General features: G+C 40.4%; 1 long non-coding RNA gene across 2 annotated transcripts in view; it reads left to right on the top strand.

Moving 5' to 3' along the window:
* Positions 1-7,300: 7,300 nt before the first annotated feature.
* Positions 7,301-19,418, top strand: part of LOC104861101 — a 22,258-nt gene continuing 10,140 nt past the window's right edge. For both annotated transcript variants that reach the window (XR_779904.2, XR_779903.2), the window contains exon 1: positions 7,301-7,518. This is a non-coding gene — a long non-coding RNA (uncharacterized LOC104861101). The remainder of the gene's footprint in view (positions 7,519-19,418) is intronic.

The following is a 19,418-nucleotide window of genomic DNA, read 5'->3' as shown; positions in this document are numbered from 1 at the left end:
TCATGTCCCTGCAATACAAATGCAACAGAAGAAAATAAAGTAGAGCATAAAGAAAGCAATCCCTATTTAAATTTCATATTTTGGGGGTATATAGTTAGAATTTGTTGGGAACTTGCCAGGCCCACCCATATTTTCCCTTCCAGCCCCTTCTCCTACTAGTATTTCTCCTACTACTTTCCCTTTGCTATCTAGGTTGTAGAGTCCAATCTCCTCCTCTCTCTGGACCCTTGCTTACACAGTCTCCTGTGCTCTATACTACTCCTCTACTTTTCCTCACCCTTACTCTCTGTAAGGAGTGTTGATTTTTCTTACTTTCTTGAAATCATCAGGTAAGGTAGAATATGCCTCTTGTACTTTTGTTATTGGGCTGAGGCAATCTCAAATGAAATCTTAGAAAATCACTTGATGTGAAGCCTGGGTACCATTCTCCTGTGGCCTTCTTGACCCTTTAGGTCTTTCCTGTGGTGGTTAGGGTTGAGCGGCAACTTGTCTGGCTTTGGGATCTGCCCAACAGATGAGTGCAGCACACTTCTGGTTGGGTCATGGAGGTGTGGCCTTGAGGTCTAGACGGGTCCCTTGCCCCTTCCTATCTGGCACTGTTCCCTTGCTCTGCTTCCTGGCCACCATGAACTAAGCAACTTTGCGTCACCACACCTTTACACCATGATTTTTTGCCATGGAAATAGCCTGGACTGAGCCCCCAGAACCATAACCAAATTAAACCTCTTCTTTAGATTGTGGGTGTTATGTATGGTATCTCAGCAATAGGAAAGCTGACAAATACACTTTCTCTCCACTACCCTCTATCTCACCCAGACAGGACCAGCGTTCTTTTTGATATGCTTTTGTAGACCTATGTCCCTTCCTTCCTCCATTCAAACAATGATTTTGCCATTCTGATCATCCCTCCCTAGACTTAGCCTCATGTGCCTTAGATATGCTTTGTACTCCCAACTAGCCCTGAATCTAGTATGCTGTGAATCCATATTTGTAGAATGGATAAATGTATGTTTCCTTCTTGCGAAAGATACACTTAATGTGTAACCATTTGGAACAATATAGGCATGCCCTCATTTAACTAATATTTATTATTTACCTACTATATCCCAGGCCCTGTTCTAGGTATTGGAGAGACAGCATTTAACAATCCAGACCATCAAAACAAAACAACCCCCCAAACATAAAAAGACACAAACAAAAAACAAAAATCCCTGTCTTCATAGGGTCTGTATTTTTGTGGGGAAAGAATGATAAGATGAATAAGTAAATGATAAAATACTTTAAGGGTTGCAGATGTAGTTCAGTGGCATCACACCTGCCTGGCAAGCACAAGGTCCTGAGTTCAATCCCTGGTACCAAAACAAAACAAAACAAACAAACAAAAAAACAGGGCTGGGGATTTAGGTCAGTTGTTCTGCCACCTGCCTTGCAAGTGCAAGGTCCCAAGTTCAATCCCCGGTACCAAAAACCAAACAAAAACAACAACAACAAAAACAAAAAAGAAGCAAACATGTAGGGAACAGGGAAAGGGGATGTTACTAGAACCTCTGCATTGGTCCTAGTCTCCTGTGAGCCACAACAACATAAGGTAAATTAATTAATTAATTAAGACAGAAAATGAGACTTAGAGAAGAAGCTGAGCTTTGGCCCGATCCATGCTGCTCTGGGCAGCAAAGAATATACCCAGTAGGTAGTACTGGGTATATTCTGAAGATAGAAATGGCAAAAAATACTTCTGCTGGTCGGTTAGATATAGCGTAGGAAATGGAGAGAAGTTGAGGGTGATCCCTCAACTTTTTCTTTTTGCAGATGGAAGGATGCCATTGCTTGAGACGGAGAAGTTAGGGAGCAGCAAGTTTTAGGAGGAAAAAAATCCGGAACTTGTTTTTGACATTTTGAAATATTATTAGATACTCAAGTGGAGACTTTCAAAAGTCAATGGATATATGAATCTCAAGTTCAGGGGAGTGCGCTGAGCTGGAGACGAACATTTGGAAGCTGTTAGCAAGAAGAGGGAATGAGTGTAGATAGAGAAAATGAAGTCCAAGGACTGGGTCCTGGAGTACTCTGTTATCCAGGGTTGGGAATATGGAAGGAGCTGGCAAGAGACTGAGACTGACTGAATGGAGGTCGGAGGACGTTGTTCTGTTGGAAGCCAGTGTTCATTTTATTTTGTTTTTTGATTTTTGGAGACAGGGTCTTGCTATGTGGTTCAGGCTGTCCTTAAACTCACTAGGTAGTACAGGCTGCCCTCAAACTCATGGCAATCCTCCTACCTCAGCCTCCCTAGTGTTGGGATTACAGGTGTGCACCACCATGCCATACTGGGAAAGACAGTGTTTAAACTGTTTCTCATGCAGGTGTGTTAAAAGAAGACTGCATGTTGATCTTTGTATTTAGCAATGTGGAGGTCATTTGTGACTTGATAATATGACCCATAGAGAGCCCTTTAAATTTTCTAGGCATCCATCCCAGCCCTATGGTACTCATGGGGGATCATATTTAAGCTCCCTGAGTAGCCCCATAGAGTCCCTCACACCACCTCCATTTTACCCCTTAAGAGGAGGGGAGTAGGGATGAGCCTCATGACATGGCTTTCCCCCCAAACCCCTCCTTGCCTTTAAGATTCTCCTTTGACCCTTTTATGTCCTTGATGTGCCAAGAGGGTTCAGGAACTGTGGAATGGGCTATCACACATTCCCTCTGGTATACGCCACGTCCCTACTCTGGGGTGGGCCCTGATTTGCCAGGAGGAGGAATTCTCAGGGGAGAGACATGGTTCAGGGAAGTCACATGACTGAAGTTGGCTCAATTAGAAAGGAAGAACTAAAAATCCTTGGCTGTGTCATTGGATGACACAAGGAGCTGTGTTGCCCTATTTCTGCAGATGCTTATCTGATGGCCGCAAGAGGCTCCAGCCTCTGCAGGAAGCTGATGCTGTGGACAGAGGAAACATGAGCCTTAAAGGCAAAAGCTGGGGATGTGGTATACTGTTGAATTATTGAGTCAGCCAATCCTGGATCCTACTGCACTCAGAACTTTCCAGTTATTTAGTAAGTTGGAATCAGAACTCTATTTGCACATGAGAGTACTTTTGTAGTGCTAGATATCGAATCCAGTGCCTCATGGATGCTAAGCAAGTGCTCTACCACTGAGAGCTATACCCTCTACTTTTGACTTTTCTATTGCTAATGCTTGCAGGGCCAGCTTATCTAGTTAAGTATAGTAGGTATAGTGCCCAGTGGGGGGAAAACCTTTTTATTTTAATTTCTCTTAAAATCAGAGTTTAAAAAATATATAATGGTGTGTGTCTATAGTCCCAGCTCTTTGGAAGGCTGGGGGCTGAGGTAGAAGAAATACTTGAGCGCAGGAATCAGCCTGGAAACATGAGATCTTATCTAATTAAAAAAAAAATCTATGTCTATACTTCTGTTTGTGTACATACACAATAACAACAAATATGTTAACAAATTTCAGTCCAGATTACATTTACTTGACTAAGATAGTTATAAAATATAATTAAAAAAATTTTAATGAATCTACAAAGGCAAAGGTAAAAATGATTTGAACCCCAAAAGTCATTAATGTGGTCCTGGATTTACTCATCACATTCTCTCCTTTGCCAATATCAGAAGGTTGCTAGGTAGAGATGTCAACATTCACAGTCGTACTTCGGCTTATGAACTTAATTTGTTTTACAGTTTTGGGAAGATGGCTGCATGCGATTGTGTTTGTCATCCAATGCAGAGTTTGTGAAGGGAAGCAAAAGTTTTGCTGAATGCTTTTGTTTATAAACTGAATTGTTTGCAAACAGAAGTGTTTGTGAACTGAAGTATTTCTGTATTTATTGCCATTGTTTTTCCAGGCATTGTGTCAGGCTTTGAAGATCTGGATGTGACAAGACAAACAAGGACAGTTCCTCTCTTCACAAAGTTTTTAATCTAGAAGGAAAAGCAAACCACAAGCTAAATGATTACTGTAAAATTCTGTATGATGGGAGTCCCTAAGGGAGGGGAGCTATCATGGGAAGGTGGGAGAGCTGCTATTGATTGGGGCTGAGAACTGGAGGATGAGTTTGGGATGAACTAACTTAAAGTATATTCCAGGTATAAGACAGAGCTGATGTCAGATTTAGAGCTAAGAGAGTGACAGTATACTCAAGAGATTGAAAACACCTAGTAATTATACTACTAGACAGTACTATTGGTCTTATTATGTCAGAGGGCAGGCTCTTTTCTGGGCATTTTGCACTGAATCTTCATAACAGTCTAAGAGATAGACAGTAGTATCCTGATTTGCAGATGAGGATGATGGACAAGATAAAGAAAATTAAATTATTAAATAAAAATTCTAAGTTATGTATTTAGTAAGTGGCAGAACTGGGGTTATTGGATCTTAACTCTCTGGTGGATTTATCATTTTGCTTCCTGAGTACAGCCTGGAAGGTAGAAGGCGAGGGGGAGAGTTGCTGAAGCTAAGCCAGGGGATTTCTGGACAGCCCTACTCCAATCCCCAGGCCTGGGCTCGAGCCTGCTTCTCTCTGACCTTTGTACTCCTTGTAGAACATCTATTACAACCGCCGTGGTCCACATCACATTCTCACTCTGGGACCACTGCAGTTGCCCTTAGAGCTGACATCTACGCTTTCACTCTTGCCTCTAATTTCTCAAACCCTCCAATGGCACGTCCCAGCATCCTGAGAATTAAATCTGTCCCATAGGCTGCACAAGATCTATTCCCAAAAGTCTGTCTGTCCAATCTGTGACCTACTTTTCTCAGAATCTTTCATTTTGGTCTGGTCCAATCTCTTTTTTTCTTCCTGACATATGTTTAGCGTAATCTTATCTCAGACCTATACAGTCATCTTTCCTTGAGCATAGAATATACTTTTTCCAAATACTTGCATAATGTATTCCTTTTATAAATTTCATTTTTCTGCTCACATATGACTTCTTCAACTGTGCATTCCTGACTAGTGTTATGAGACCATATATAATAGAGGCTTAATCCGATTAAAAACTTCTCTGTCATCTAGTCCTGGTGTGGTACCTGGGAGACCCAGGTACCTTTTCTATGATCCTGGCCTGAATGGTCTGGAATGACTCACTGAGTCTTTGAGCCACATAGCATCTTTCCATTAATAACAGTATTCCCAATACATTAATAAAGTAATCAGACAAAATTGTTTTAGGTTTTGTATATTAGTGCTCTTTTAATAAAATTAATGACTAGTAAAAATATTGTCTAGATATTGGCCTTATAGTCTTTCTTTTGGTGTAATCTTAAATTTTTCAACATAATTGCTTTTTAAATTTCTTTACTGTATTTTGTATATTCTAAGTTGATCAACTGATTTCAGATATCAATTCATCTCATATGTCTTACCTTCTAAAAATAAGGAAGAAGTTTATGGAGCTGAGCTTTTTCTTGCATCTGAACTATTTTATGATCTTATGTTCCTCCTGCCAGTCCAGCTCCCCTCCACCTTTAAATATGTATTTGGTTTCACCTTTCATTGAATTACTTAGTAGAGCTTTGTAAGAATTCCTGGTGATTTCCATGTTGTTCATGAAGAGTCAATTTTTTTTGATGAAGTTATAAAGTAATGAGTGGCCATTAGTAATTTTGTGCTGACTTTTCAAAGTATTTAAAAAAATGTTACTTTTTATTAACTTGTTAGTTCTTGTCTCTTCTTGAGTGAATAAGTAGAATTGTTTTTAGAAATATTCTTGGTCTGTAAACATAATTCAACTAAATCTTGAAAATAGCAATTCTAATATTTTGATTAATTTATGGCACCATTCTAAGCATATTATGGAAAACCCCGCAATTTGTGGCGATAGCCTTTACCCTCACCATTGTTTACCTTTAGGAGTTAAGAGAAGACCATGGTCGCAATGGTTTACTTGTGTGGTCCTGGGCAGCTGAGACTGAGGGATTTACCTGGGCTGCTATTTTGCACAAAGAAAGCTGGGGTGACCAGAAAGCCCAAATAAACAAAAACCAGGGGAGAATGGGGAGGTGGTTATTCTGAGGCGCTTGATTCTTTGAGGCTACAAAGCTCAGGTGAGTCTCACAAATTTTCCTTCAGAGCTGTACTAATGTGAACCTGCCTTTATATTATTGTAAAATGAATACAATTGGAAGGTCTCAAATGACTGATTTGCTTTTCTGTTTTTAGTTTGAAATTGCTCTTTGAAAGGTGTTGTCAAATTGTAGATTGTAAAACAGTCTATAATTTAAAGTTCCTTTTCTTTTTAAAAATTTTCTTTAGATTAAAAAAACTATGCTGTTCTTGTGATTACAAAATAATGTACTTCATTGTAACAAATTTACTTAATGCGTTAAGTGCAAAGACAATGAAATTTCTCTCTTCATTTCTTTTTGTATGCCTCTCCCCTAAAATCATTAACAGTTTGGCACATATTTTTTTTCAGACTTTTATTATATATATAATAATAGTATGACATTTATGCTATACATACTGTTTTTATGTTCATGTATATTCATATGCACATTTAAAAACCTGAAATCATTATATATAGTTTTAAAATTTATATCTAGGAAATATTCCTAGGTGTATATAGACCTACCTCATTATTTTTAATGGGCACATAAGTTTCTGTTATTTACATATACCATATTTTAGTTACTCATTTCTTTATAGAACCCTACACTACATGATATCATGTAGATATAGAATATAGTGCTAAGCACTATACTGTTATCTCATAAAATTATGAGAAAAATTCTATTCAGAAAATATTATGTCTTTATTTTGTAGGTGAAGAAACTTCAGGAGCAATTCTACATAATTTTGGGGAAAAACCATTTCACAATTAAATTATGATCAGGTCTAGTCTTGCCTACAGGCCGGCTATGGCATGTTGAGACATAACTCCACTTTTGCCTCCAGTCACAGCTAAAACCTCAATGGCCCTGTGATGCTGTGACCCTCCAGGATTACACCAGCTGAAGACATCCTGGTTCCTTGAGAACCGAGTTGTAAGAGAAAGGTTTCACTTGGGAGAGACAAATTCCTAATCAACGTAAATTCCTTGTAGACCTAGTATCTTCATCAGCATAAATTCCTCATTGTCCTAGGATTATTGCTGCCCTCTAAGTCATCTACTCCCAGATGTACTGAAAAGGTGTGGCAAGCTCTGGGGTGTCTTCATTTTTGCTGCCCAGAGCACTATTGATCAGGCCCAAAGCTCAGCTGCTTCTTTAAGTCTCATCCTGTCTTTATTCATTAATTTGCCTCATGCTGTCATGGCTCACAGGAGACCAGGACTAACTGCAGGGGTTCTGGTAATGTTCCCTTTCCCTGTTCCCTACAGAAACTGAGCTTAGAAAAGTGGAGTAATTTGGCTAGGTTTACACAGTAAATGGAGAATGTAGAATTTAAGCTCTGTATCATAAACCTCCAAAATCTGTGCTATATTGTACATCATTTTGATGAGATTATATGTTTTATATTTTTTCTTACAGTTTTCTGCACTAACTTTTCTAAGACAGGTATGTATCAACCTTTATTGTCAGCTAAAATGACATTAAAAGGCCATTTTATGATTAATCAGTCACATTCATTTATTTAAAATTGAAAGAACATTTAGGCAATCTCAAAAGAAGGGAAAATTAGGAACAACATAAATAACAATTGTTTTAAAGAATGTCCAAAGTAAATTATAGCACCATTTGCATATATTATACAGTACTTTAAATGATAGAGGTAGATGTTGTGTACTAAGATAGACAAATCTCCAAGGAATGTTGCCAAGGTAAAAAGTATACGCAAGGTCCGGGGTTCCATCCTTATGCACATCAAAAAACCAAACTAACCAAACAAAACCATTTTGGAAAAGACACATTTGGAGGGCTCACATTTTCTGATTTAGCAGGATATTTCAGGGCTTGGAGTGTAGCTCAGTGGTGGAGCACTTGCATAGCATGTACAAGCCCTTGCGTTTGATCCCCAGTGCCCAAAAGGGAAAAAATAGTGTGATAATTGCCTAAAGACAGACAAGCCAATGAAATAAAATAGCCCAGAAAGAATGCAATAATAAATATAGTTGAATGATTTTGACAAGAGTACCAAAGACACTCAATGGGAGAACAGTCTTTTCAACAAATGATGTAGGAAAAAATTAGATATCCACATGCAAAAGAATGATACCTGGTATCATTACTTGGTACTATATATAAAAATTAACACTGGCTTGGGTATTGCTCAGTGAAAAAATGTGTGCTGAGCAAGTGTGAGGCCATGGTTTGATTCCCAGAACCTCCCTCCAAAAAATTAACTCAAAATGGATTAAAACGCTAAATATTAAGACCTAATATCAGAAGACTCCTAAAAGAAGCACAAAGGAAAATCCTCATAACATCAGACTTAGTAATGATTTCTTGGAAATGATACCAAAAGCACAGCCAACAAAAGCAATAACAAATAAATGATACCACATCAAACTTCTGTACACCAGACACAATCAACATAGTGCAAAGGCAGCCAGTAGAATAAAATAAAAATATTAGTAAATTATATATCTGATAGCAAATTAGTAGCTGCAATATGCAAAAAACTCCTTCAATTCATTGAATACATATTTCTCCAAAGAAGATAGAAAAGTGGCCAGAAAGGCCGGGGATTTAGCACAGTGGTACCGCCACCTGCCTCACAAGCACAAGATCCTGAGTTTGATCCCTGGTACTAATAAATAAATACATACATACATAAATAAATACATAAAATAAAAGTGGCCAGAGGATATGAAAAGATGCTTAACATCACTACTAATCAGAGAGACACAAATCAAACCAGAGTAAAACTGTAAAATAGTGAATCTACTTTCTAAAATAGTATGAAATTTCCTCAAAACTTAGAAAAATAGAGCACTTTCCTAGCATTGTGAGGTCCTGGATTCCATCCCTGACACATACACAAAAAGAAAGAAAGAAGGAAAGAAAGAAAGAGAAAGAAAGAATGAGAATGATCATATACTGTAGTTCAGCAATCCCACTCCTGTGTACATAGCCAATAAATTAAATCATGACTGCAAAGAAATACATATACACTCAAGTTCATATCAGCACCACTTAAATAGCCAAGAGGTGAAAGCAACCCTAATGCTCACTGATGGGTAAATAGATAAAATGTGCTATATAGACACAATAGAATCAATCTTCCCTCCTTCCCTCTCTCTCTCCCTCCCTTCTGTCCTTTCTGTGCTGGGACTCAAGCTTAGGGCCTACATTGTGCAAGTGTTCTTCTACCACTCAGCTACATCCCCAGTCCACTGGAATATCACTCAGCTGCAAAATGCATGAATGTGTCAGCTTCCTCACAGCAAGCGTACATATGCTTTGACTTAAACTAACAAAATTTAATTGACATGATAAAAATGGCTTAATTCCTAATTCAAAGAGTATATTTAGGCATTTAAAATTAAAAATTAAGTTTTAGCAGACTAAAATTTAAAAGAAAGACCAATCACCTGAGTAAATGTAAGAAAAGTAAACAATATTTAGCAAACATGGTGGAAGGTGTGGGGAGAAGGCAAAGCAAATGAAGAGCTTGGCTAAGGACAATGAGAAGTGGAGGTAGTTCATAGACTTATATTGCCTTATAATTCTCTTCTTCAAAAATTCAAAGATGAACAGAATTTTTTTCTTTGAGCAAATTATCCCATTTAATCATTCATGAGTTAACCAAACCAACTTACTTTTAATGCAAAGAAGAAAAATGGTTGCTGTCTTCTACGTTTCAGCTGTCTTGTCAGTGGGTTGTCAAGTTGAAGGGTTCCTTTTACATTCCTACTAATCCCCTATTCTCTATGAACAGAAATTAACTTCAAAATGAAAAGTGAGGGTTTGGGTTCATGTCTAATTTTTGACTCACATTATACAACCTCTCTAACTAAGCTATAAGTATCTTACATCCTTGTCAGTCATTGCTTGAGCTTCAGAGCAGGAGTGGACATTACCCCAGTGGGCAGAGCACTATGTGGTGTTGGTCTTTATTTCCTAATAACTGGGATCCATGATAGACATTATTCTCCATTCATTCCAAATGTCTGTTTGCAGTTCAGTCCATGTGAGGTTCTGTGCTTGATTCTTGCCTTAGTCACTTTCTTGTCACTGAGACACAATTCCAGTATCCACAACTTAAAAGAAGGAGAGGTTAATTTGGCTCCTGCTTATAGCCGATGGCTCCAAGGCAGAGGGGCATGGCAGAGTGGCATGGCAGAGGAAAATCTGCTCATGTCATGAGAGCTGGGGAGCTGAGTTGTTTCTTAGTGGGAAGTCGCTGGGTTGAATTCTCAGTACCACAAACAACAACAAAAACATAACAAAGCAAAACCAACCGATCAAACAACACCACCCAAAACCATTCAGGGAGCAAGTAGAAATAGAAAACACAGAAGTTACCATAAATACCAATGGCAAGAATAAAGGCCTTGTTCAGTTCTATATCCAACAGATTGATCAGATAGTAAACATGACCACTTGCACTTTAATGTCCTACCTAGGTCTAATAGAATGCTTTTTAAAAACTTAAAAAAGGCAGGAAATGGCACAGCAGAGAGTTATGGCAGAGGTAAAGCTGTTCACATCATGATAGCCAGAAAGCAGAGAGAAAAGGGAGGAGCCAGGAAAGGAGATCCTCCCTTCAGATAGGCCAGCAGTGACCCACCTCTAAACAGGCCCCACCTCCCAACAGCAAGTCAGCTATGTGCCCCCCACACCATGATTCACTCACTTTTGTTTCCTTCTTTGGGGGACAGGATCTTGCTATGTAGTTGAGGGTAGCCTCGAAATCCCTCCGTAGCCTAGGCTGGCCTTAAACTTGTGACAATTCTTCTGCCTCAGCTTCCTGAATGCTGGGACTATAGGCATTTACCACGACACCCAATCTCACTTACCTTTCAATCAACTTACTGGTAGCAATTCTCTTGCCTCATCCACTTGAGTAGCTCAGATTACAGGCATGTGCCTCCATGCCCAGCTAGGCTGTTCTAATTTTTTTTCCCTAGTATCAGGAATAGAACTCAGGACCTTGTGCTTGCCAGGTAGGTGCAGTACCACTGAGCTAAATCCCTGGCCCTAGGCTGTTCTTAAAATAAGGCAGGACCTGCTAAATTGAGAAGACAGGACCTAGAAAAGCAAACAAAATCTGCAAACACAGTTTAAAGAATAATCATAAATGATTCTCTAGGTTAAGAACGTGAACACTTCTGCAGCTGGGCAGGGTGGTCCATGCCTGCACTCCCAGCACACTGGGAGGCTGAAGTAGGAGAATTGAAGGTTTGGGCTCAGTCTGGACAACTTAGTGAAACCTCATCTTAAAAAAAAAAAAAAAAAAACCTAAAAAAAAAATTCTAGGATGTAGCTCAGTGTGAATCTCTAGCACCGTGAAAACAAGCACACAGACAAAAACCACTTCTGTTCTCCAGAAACCTCTTTGTCTTGTGTAACGCCCCCCCCCCATGGTACGAGGGATTGAACCCAATCTTAGGCTTGCTAGACAGGCACTGTACTACCAAGCTATACCTGTAACTTTTTATTTTAAGACAGGATCTTGTTAAGTTGTCCTGGATAGTATTGACATTTCTATCCTTCTGCCTCAGTCCCTTGAGTAGCTAGGAATACAGATATGCACCTGTCACTGTCCCCGGCAATGTGTGCCCTTCTGGATGACAAAGCCAACTTTTTCTCCAAGAAGTGGCCACAATCCTGATTTCTGTTATGTTTCTACTTTTCTGTCTGTATGTACCACCCTTGTATGAACCTCCGACAACATCTCTTTTTATCCGACCTAAGAAACTGTCTTTTTTACACTGTAGCTTTTCTTTTCATATTTACTGTTAGGGGACTGAGCCCAGGGTATTGTGTCTGTTAGGTAACCATTCTCTTTGAGATGCACACATAGCCCTTCCATTTTAGCATATTTGGAGGAGGATTGTGCTTGTAATTGATGACTTGTCTCAGTCACTTTCCTTGACACTGGACACAATAACTGACACCCCAACTTAAAGGAGGAGAGGTTCATTTTGACTCATGGTCACCTGGCTCCAAGGCAGGAATAGTATGGCAGAAGGACACGACAGAGGCTTAAGGGCTCAATCATGGAAACCAGGAAGCAAAGAGGGGCAAGCGACCAGCATATACCCTTCCAGGTCACACTCAGTGACTCACAACCACCCCGGTCCTGTCTCCTAACAACAAATTTAGATACTGAGCTTGTCAATGGTTGAGTCCACTGATGAATATACCGTCCCTGTGATCCAAGCGCCTTCCACACACAGAATTCTGGGGCATATTTTAGAACCAAACCATAACACTTATCATAGTTTAGTTGGCAGCATTTTTTTTTCTTAGAAAAACATAAAGAAATTTAGTATTTGTAATACCAGCTATTCTGGAGGCTGAAGGGGGATCATAAGTTTGAAGCCATCCTGGCAACTGATTGAAACTGTCTCAAAAGAAGAAAAAGAAAGAAAGAAAAAGAAAGAAATTGAATGAATGCAATAAAGAAAGAGAGAAAGAAAAGAAAGACAAGGCTGGGGATTTATCCCAGTGCTCCCTAATGCACTAGGTTCAATTCCCATTACTGGAACCAAAAGGAACATAAAACAATGGTGGAGGATTGCTGTGAGTTCGAGACCAGCCTGGGCTACATAGTGAGGTCCAGGTCAGTCTCAGCTACAGAGAGAGCCTGTCTCAAAAAAAAAAAATGGTGTGCTTTATAATCAATGGCACTTTCAATTTGATATCAGCTACTTTTGCTTATCTTTGAACCTGACAAAGGTAGTATTTTTCTTTCTTTTCCTTGTGTGTGTGTGTGTGTGTGTGTGTGTGTGTGTTCTTTATTGGACATTAAGCATAGGGCCTTTGCAGTGAGCTACATCTCTAGCCCATTTTTTTTTCCTTTTTTATTCTGTGACATGGTCTCACTATCTCTCTGATTTGCCAAGGCTGGATTTGAACTCCTGCCTCACACTTCCAGAGTACTGGGGGTACAGCTATGTGATATGATTGCTGGCTCTTTTTGTGTCTTTTTCACTTTCTGTTTGGTCAACACAGTGTCCATGAGACACGTTTTCTTTGATGCCTGTACTGTAATTATGATATATCATCTCGCCTGGGTTAAGAAATGCCCAGGGGATTAGCAAAGCACACTGAAGCACACTTCTTGGGAGTGTATGAGAGGGTCATGGAGGCGTGACTTGGGGACTACTTATGTTCTCTGACCCTTTCCTTCCCAACACTGTTCTGCTCTGTGTCCTGGCTGCCATGAACTAAGCAGGATTGCTCTACCACCCTTTAGTCACAATGTTTCTGTCTTGGAGCCAAATACCATGGAGTGAATCCCCTGAACTTTAAGTCAAAGTAAACCTCCCTGTCTTTCAGTTGTGAGTGTCGGGTACTTTGTTTCTGTGATGGGAAAACTGACTAACACATTGCCACTTGTAGTGTTAGCTTGTTCATGTTCACATTGTCCACTAATGCAGCGCTGCTGTGAACAGCTTTGCATGTGCCTTCTGGTTCTTGTAACTACTAAGAAACTAGACAAAGACACCATAATGTCTCTCTAGATAACGTGATCCAACTAACTTCACCTCTTTGCAGCTAGAGCAATTTATATGAAGCACAAGTCTAATTGTCTTATTACCCTGCATAAAATATCTTAGTGGAGCTGAGCATAGTGGTACACACCTTTCATCCCATTATACAGAGAGGCTGAGGCAGGAGGATGGCAGGTTAGAGTCCAGCCTGGGCAATTTAGTGACTTACTGAGGCTTTGTCTCAAAATAATTTTAGAAAGGGGTGCAGGGTTTAAAATAAGTTTCTAATTTAGAGAGTTTGAGCAGACTGATGATTAACATTACACCGATAGAAGAGTAAGTCTAATTGAGACTTGATGTAAATAATGGCAATCTTACTCATAATTTCCCACCCATTCACCATACCACCCACAACCAGGCATAGAAGTTTTGCTTATCATATCATATTGAATATAAAATAAGATATATATCATATCAATAAAATATAAAATAATATATTTAATATGGGCATTCAATGAAGCTAAATAAAAAATGAAAATAGTATATGTGGGTGGAAGGATTTAAATTTTAATGTCATTATTTTAACATTTTTCTTTACTGTTGTCATATTGTTGCTAGTTACACTAAATTATAACACCATAACCATCACCAAAACATAGGCACAACTGCCAATCCTGTTAGCAATACTTTTAAAAATACTTGCAACCTTAAACTGGGCGTCGTGGCACATGCCTATAATCCCAGCACTCAGAAGGCTGAGGCAGGAGGATCTCTGTGTTCCAGACCATAATATATTTAATATGGGCATTCAATGAAGCTAAATAAAAAATGAAAATAGTATATGTGGGTGGAAGGATTTAAATTTTAATGTCATTATTTTAACATTTTTCTTTACTGTTGTCATATTGTTGCTAGTTACACTAAATTATAACACCATAACCATCACCAAAACATAGGCACAACTGCCAATCCTGTTAGCAATACTTTTAAAAATACTTGCAACCTTAAACTGGGCGTCGTGGCACATGCCTATAATCCCAGCACTCAGAAGGCTGAGGCAGGAGGATCTCTGTGAGTTCCAGACCAGCCTAGGCTACATAGTGAGTTCCAGGTCAGTCTCAATTACATAGTGAGACCCTGTCTGAAACTCCCCACCCTGTAAAGAAATACTTACAACCTGCAGGGGATTTAGCTCAGGGTTTCTGCCGCCTGCCTTGCAAGTGCAAGGGCCCAAGTTCAAGCCTGGTACCAAAAAAGAGACAAAAAAAAAAGCCCCTCAAAACGAAATAACCCAACAAAAAACAAACTTACAACCCATAAGATGTCACTGGTAATAGAGAAAAGAAGAGGAGGCTCCTCTAAACATAGGCATGACTGGGGCCAATCTGTGGAAGATACATTTTCCTGTATGAGATTCAATTATAATTTTGAAAGCTAGGAGAGGAAGCAATAATTCAAAGCAAAGGAAGTGAAGGGCTTCTGCTTTCTTAGTGTTCATAAGCAGGCCTGTTACAAATACACTGCTAATGAGAACAGCATGCTTCCAGACAGCAAGTTTATGCCAGGATTGGTGTGCGGAAAAATGAGGATCAGCAATCAAGAACTCAATGGTTCTGCTTTTGGTATAACAGGCATGAGATGGTAGATGGAAAGATTGATAAATTAATAAATTGTTCAGTAGCTGCTCAGAAATGCTTTTGGCTGGAGGTCTCCCAATGCACACATATTTCCTGTTAATCGTGCAGGGTAGTGAGCTTGTTTGTTGTAAAGTTAAAACCCTTAGCAGGTATAACTGACTGGATGTTTTTGTGTCCCCTTCTCCAAATTCATATGTTGGACTAATCAGTAAAATGGCATTAGGAGGTGATTCAGGCATGAATACAGAGCCTTACAAAAGTGTCGCCAGAGTGAGGACACTGCAAGGAAATGGTCGGCTGTTTTGTTTGTTTGTTTGACCGAGGTGGAGGTCTTCCTGTATTGTCCACACTGGCTTCAAAATTTCAGGTTCAAGCTACCCTTATGCTTCAGCCTAGCAAGTAGCTGGGACTACAGATACTTTCCGCTGTGTCTGGCATGATGGCTGTCTTATAGTAGCCCAAATAGACTTATATAGGAGGGTCCAGATTTACTCAGCTCAATCCTCAATTCAAATTATCAAGTATCTTAGTTACTCTCTCGTTGTTGGGACAAAAAACCTGACACCCACAAGTTAAAGGAGGAAAGGTTCATTTCAGCACATAGTTTGTAGAGGTTTCAGTCCATAGTTTGTTGGCTCCAAAGCCATGTAGCATGGCAGAGGGGCCTGGCAGAGGAGAAACAGTCCATGGCAAGGCAAGCAGGGAGCAGGAAGCCTTCCTTTCCTTTTTATTCCGTCCAGGCTACAAGTGTATTAGTTGTTTCCACCCATACTGAGGGTGGGCCTTCCCACCATTCACACCCAGAACTATGCTAAAGTAATCAGTGGCTTAATCCACTTACACTGTACATGTAAATTTATTCCTGAAGATGTTTAGTGTCATTAAATGCGCAAAATGGAAAGAGAAAAGAAAAGGGAAGGGTAATACATGGCAATAGGAATGAGGAGAGAAAGTGGTTGCTTCGGAGGAGAGGTGGTTTGGATGGGACCTGGCCAGTGGGAGGATACTTGCTTGGAGAGCAAGTACAGTGTGTGCCTGAGTGTGCATGTGTGTAGGAGGATGACAGAGGGGAGGGGAGGGAGGAGATAATAGGAGCTGAAGAGGGGAAACTACAGTAGAACGTAATGACCCCATTTTGGGTTCAGTTGGAGTGTGTTTTTTTTTGAGGGGGGGTACTGGGGATCAAACTTGGGACTTTGTGCTTGTGAAGCAGGCAGCGGCACCACTGAGCTAAATCCCCAGCCCTTAGTTGGAGTTCCGAGAGAAGCCCTGCATGATGAGGTCATCTACTTGGAAGGCTGGGAAACTGAACTTCTTTTTCTTAGTTTTGCCCAGTAAGCCCTGCCTAGTCTCTTTCTGGCCTTTCCTATCCTGGCCTGACAGTGGCCTAATTTGTTTTGTTTGTTTGTTTTTGGTACTAGGGATCGAACTCAGGTCCTCATGCTTGTGAGGCAGGTTCCGGAACCACTGAGCCAAATCCCTGGCCCCCTAATTTGTTTTTATTAGAAAGAAGAGGCAGAGAAGACAGAGGAAGAGAAATGTGCTGGATGGAGTTTTAGAGGTTATAGGCAGTGAGTCCTGGAACCTGAGTACTCCTTTTGGGACAGGATTATAGCAACAAGCCCAATTATAAAAGAAGGGAATGGCGGCTAGGTGGTGTGACCAGAGAGGTTGGTGTTGTCAGGGGCTCCAGATCCAATAGAAAATGAGATATTCGGTAATGATGGGAACGTGATTCAGGGGATACTCCCAGAATATCAATTGCATAAATATGAAGACTTGCAGATTCTATCTAAGGGGATCAGTTGGAGCAGGCTGGGTGTAAGACAACAGGGAGGGGCATGGAGAGGGTGAATGGAAGAGCACCTGCACTGCTCAAATTAATCTTATGGGGAAAATGACCCAAAGTGGTCAGATATTCTGATTTTTTAAGAAAAATGGAACAGTGGATTTTTATGTGAAAATTTTAATCATCAACTGTTGGCAATCGATTTAAGAAGTTTTAAAGTACTCTTGTGTCACTTACATTAAATAACCATTCAGCAGCCCACAGGCTGTTGCTGGAAATCGATGGAAGCCCAGTTCAAGAAGGCAGCAGGTGCTCTCACTCCACTTCCTGATGGGGCTAAGAGTTAGTTCACTATTATTTCATTTCTCAGGGTAGAGCACTGGCACGCAAATTCCTCACAACACTCTCAAACTTGGCTCCCCCAATCTGCCCTGAAAGTGGCAGCAGATGTTCTTTTATTTAACCCTCATTTAACTATATCGTAAGACTAGCTGACTCTGCCCATAATCTTTATGAAACTGACAGATGCACAACACATTCTAGAATGCTGTCTGGTACACCCATGCACTGCTGCTTCCCCTAGTAAATTAGTTGGATGTTTACCAAGAATACACTTGTGATTGTTTATCCCTCATGATCTGAATGGGGGTTGTGTTAGGCAGAAAAATGCTTCCCAAATATCTTCACAGCCTGATCTCCAGAATTTTTTTTGCTGTACCAGGGATTGAACTCAGGACCTTGTGCTTGCGAGGAGCACTGAGCTAAATCCCCAGCCATCCAGAACTTGTGGCTACATCATTACATGGCAACAGGTACTTTGCAAACATGATCAAGGTTCAGGAAATTGAGATGGAGGAGATTAGCCTGGATTATCCATGTGGCACAATTTAATCCTATACATTTTTAGAAGATGAGAACCTTTCCTTGCTATAGTCAGAGAGAAATGTGATAGAAAACGGATCAGAGAATTACTGGCTTCAAAGACGGAGGAAGGGAACTATGAGAGTAGGAATGTGGACAGTCTCTAGAAGCTGGAAAAGGAAAAGAAACAGATTCCCCTAAAGTCTGCATAAAGGAAGGCAGCAGCCCTGTCGACGCCTTGACATTAGCCCAGTGAGCCCCATGTCAAATTTCTGACCTAGATAAGAACAAATTTGTGTTGTTTTAAGCCACAAAAAAATGTTTAAAAGCACCATGGATATTATTGTACCCGCCAAACAACTCTTGCACATCCCACAGCCCCTGAAATTCAACATGTCACAAATGGGACTCCATCTGTATTCCAGTGTCAGTGAATGGTGCCACCGACTGCTAGAAACCCAAGTTAGAAAGGTGGGCAGAGCCCCAAGTCCTCCTCTCCTTTATTCCGCGTGGCCTACAGGTAACCAAGCCAGGGATTCAACCCCCTGAAATCCGTCTTTCTTTCTCTCTTCCAGGTTTAACCCTTTCTCTACATTCCTCCCCTCAGTGTCTTTCAGGTTTTTACAATCTCTTTCCAAACCCAGACCATCTCTGTCATAGTCTCATCCTTTTCTAATTCTCTAGTAACCTATCTAAAATAAAATTGAGCCGGGCGTGGTGGTGCACACCTGTAATCCCAGCATTTGGGAGGCTGAGGCAGGAGGATTGCTGTGAGTTCGAGACCAGTCTGGGCTACATAGTGAGTTCCAGGTCAGTCTCAGCTACATAGTGAGACCCTGTCTCAAAAAAACCAAAAAAAGGCCGGGTATGGTGGCGCACGCCTGTAATCCCAGCACTCAGGAGGCTGAGGCAGGAGGATCTCTGTGAGTTCAAGACCAGCCTGGACTACATAGTGAGTTCCAGATCAGTCTCAACTACATAGTGAGACCCTGTCTCAAAAAACAAAAAACAAAAAAACAAACAAAAAATAGTTGTTCTGTCCCCCAAATGCCATCTTACCCCAGTACTTACAGGATACAACTAGTGTGTTTAAGCATGCCACCCACTCAGCTCCTTATTCCAGCTTCCACCTACAACTTCAGCTTCCTTTTTCGAATGCCTCCCTCCTGTTCTGAGCTCCAGGTGCTGAACTGTCCGCAGTTCCTCTGGGGTCAGTCACGACTCCTCTAGGAACTCGTGCCTTCTCACATCTCTGTAATCCCTGATAAGTACAGTGCCTTCATGATCCGGTTACCTTTGAAATCATGAGACTTTGGGGAGGGTACATTTTAGGTTTAAATCACAAGAGTGAACATCCTTTCCTCTCTTTATGGGAAGTGTTATGTTGTGAATAATATAAACCTCAGCTCAAACTGGTTTAACTGATAAAGGAGGTTATTGACATTTGCAAATGGTAGGATAGGCTTCAGCATTGGTTTGATTCAGTGACTCATTGTCACCCAGGACCCAGACTCATTTTTTTCCTCTCTTCCTATGTGTCATTTTTTTTTTTTTTTTTTTTTTTTT

The sequence above is a fragment of the Fukomys damarensis genome, unplaced genomic scaffold, assembly GCF_012274545.1.
Source record: "Fukomys damarensis isolate Sample0158 unplaced genomic scaffold, DMR_v1.0_HiC HiC_scaffold_5, whole genome shotgun sequence".
NCBI classification, from domain to species: domain Eukaryota; kingdom Metazoa; phylum Chordata; class Mammalia; order Rodentia; family Bathyergidae; genus Fukomys; species Fukomys damarensis.
This window is presented reverse-complemented; position numbering and strand designations above follow the sequence as displayed.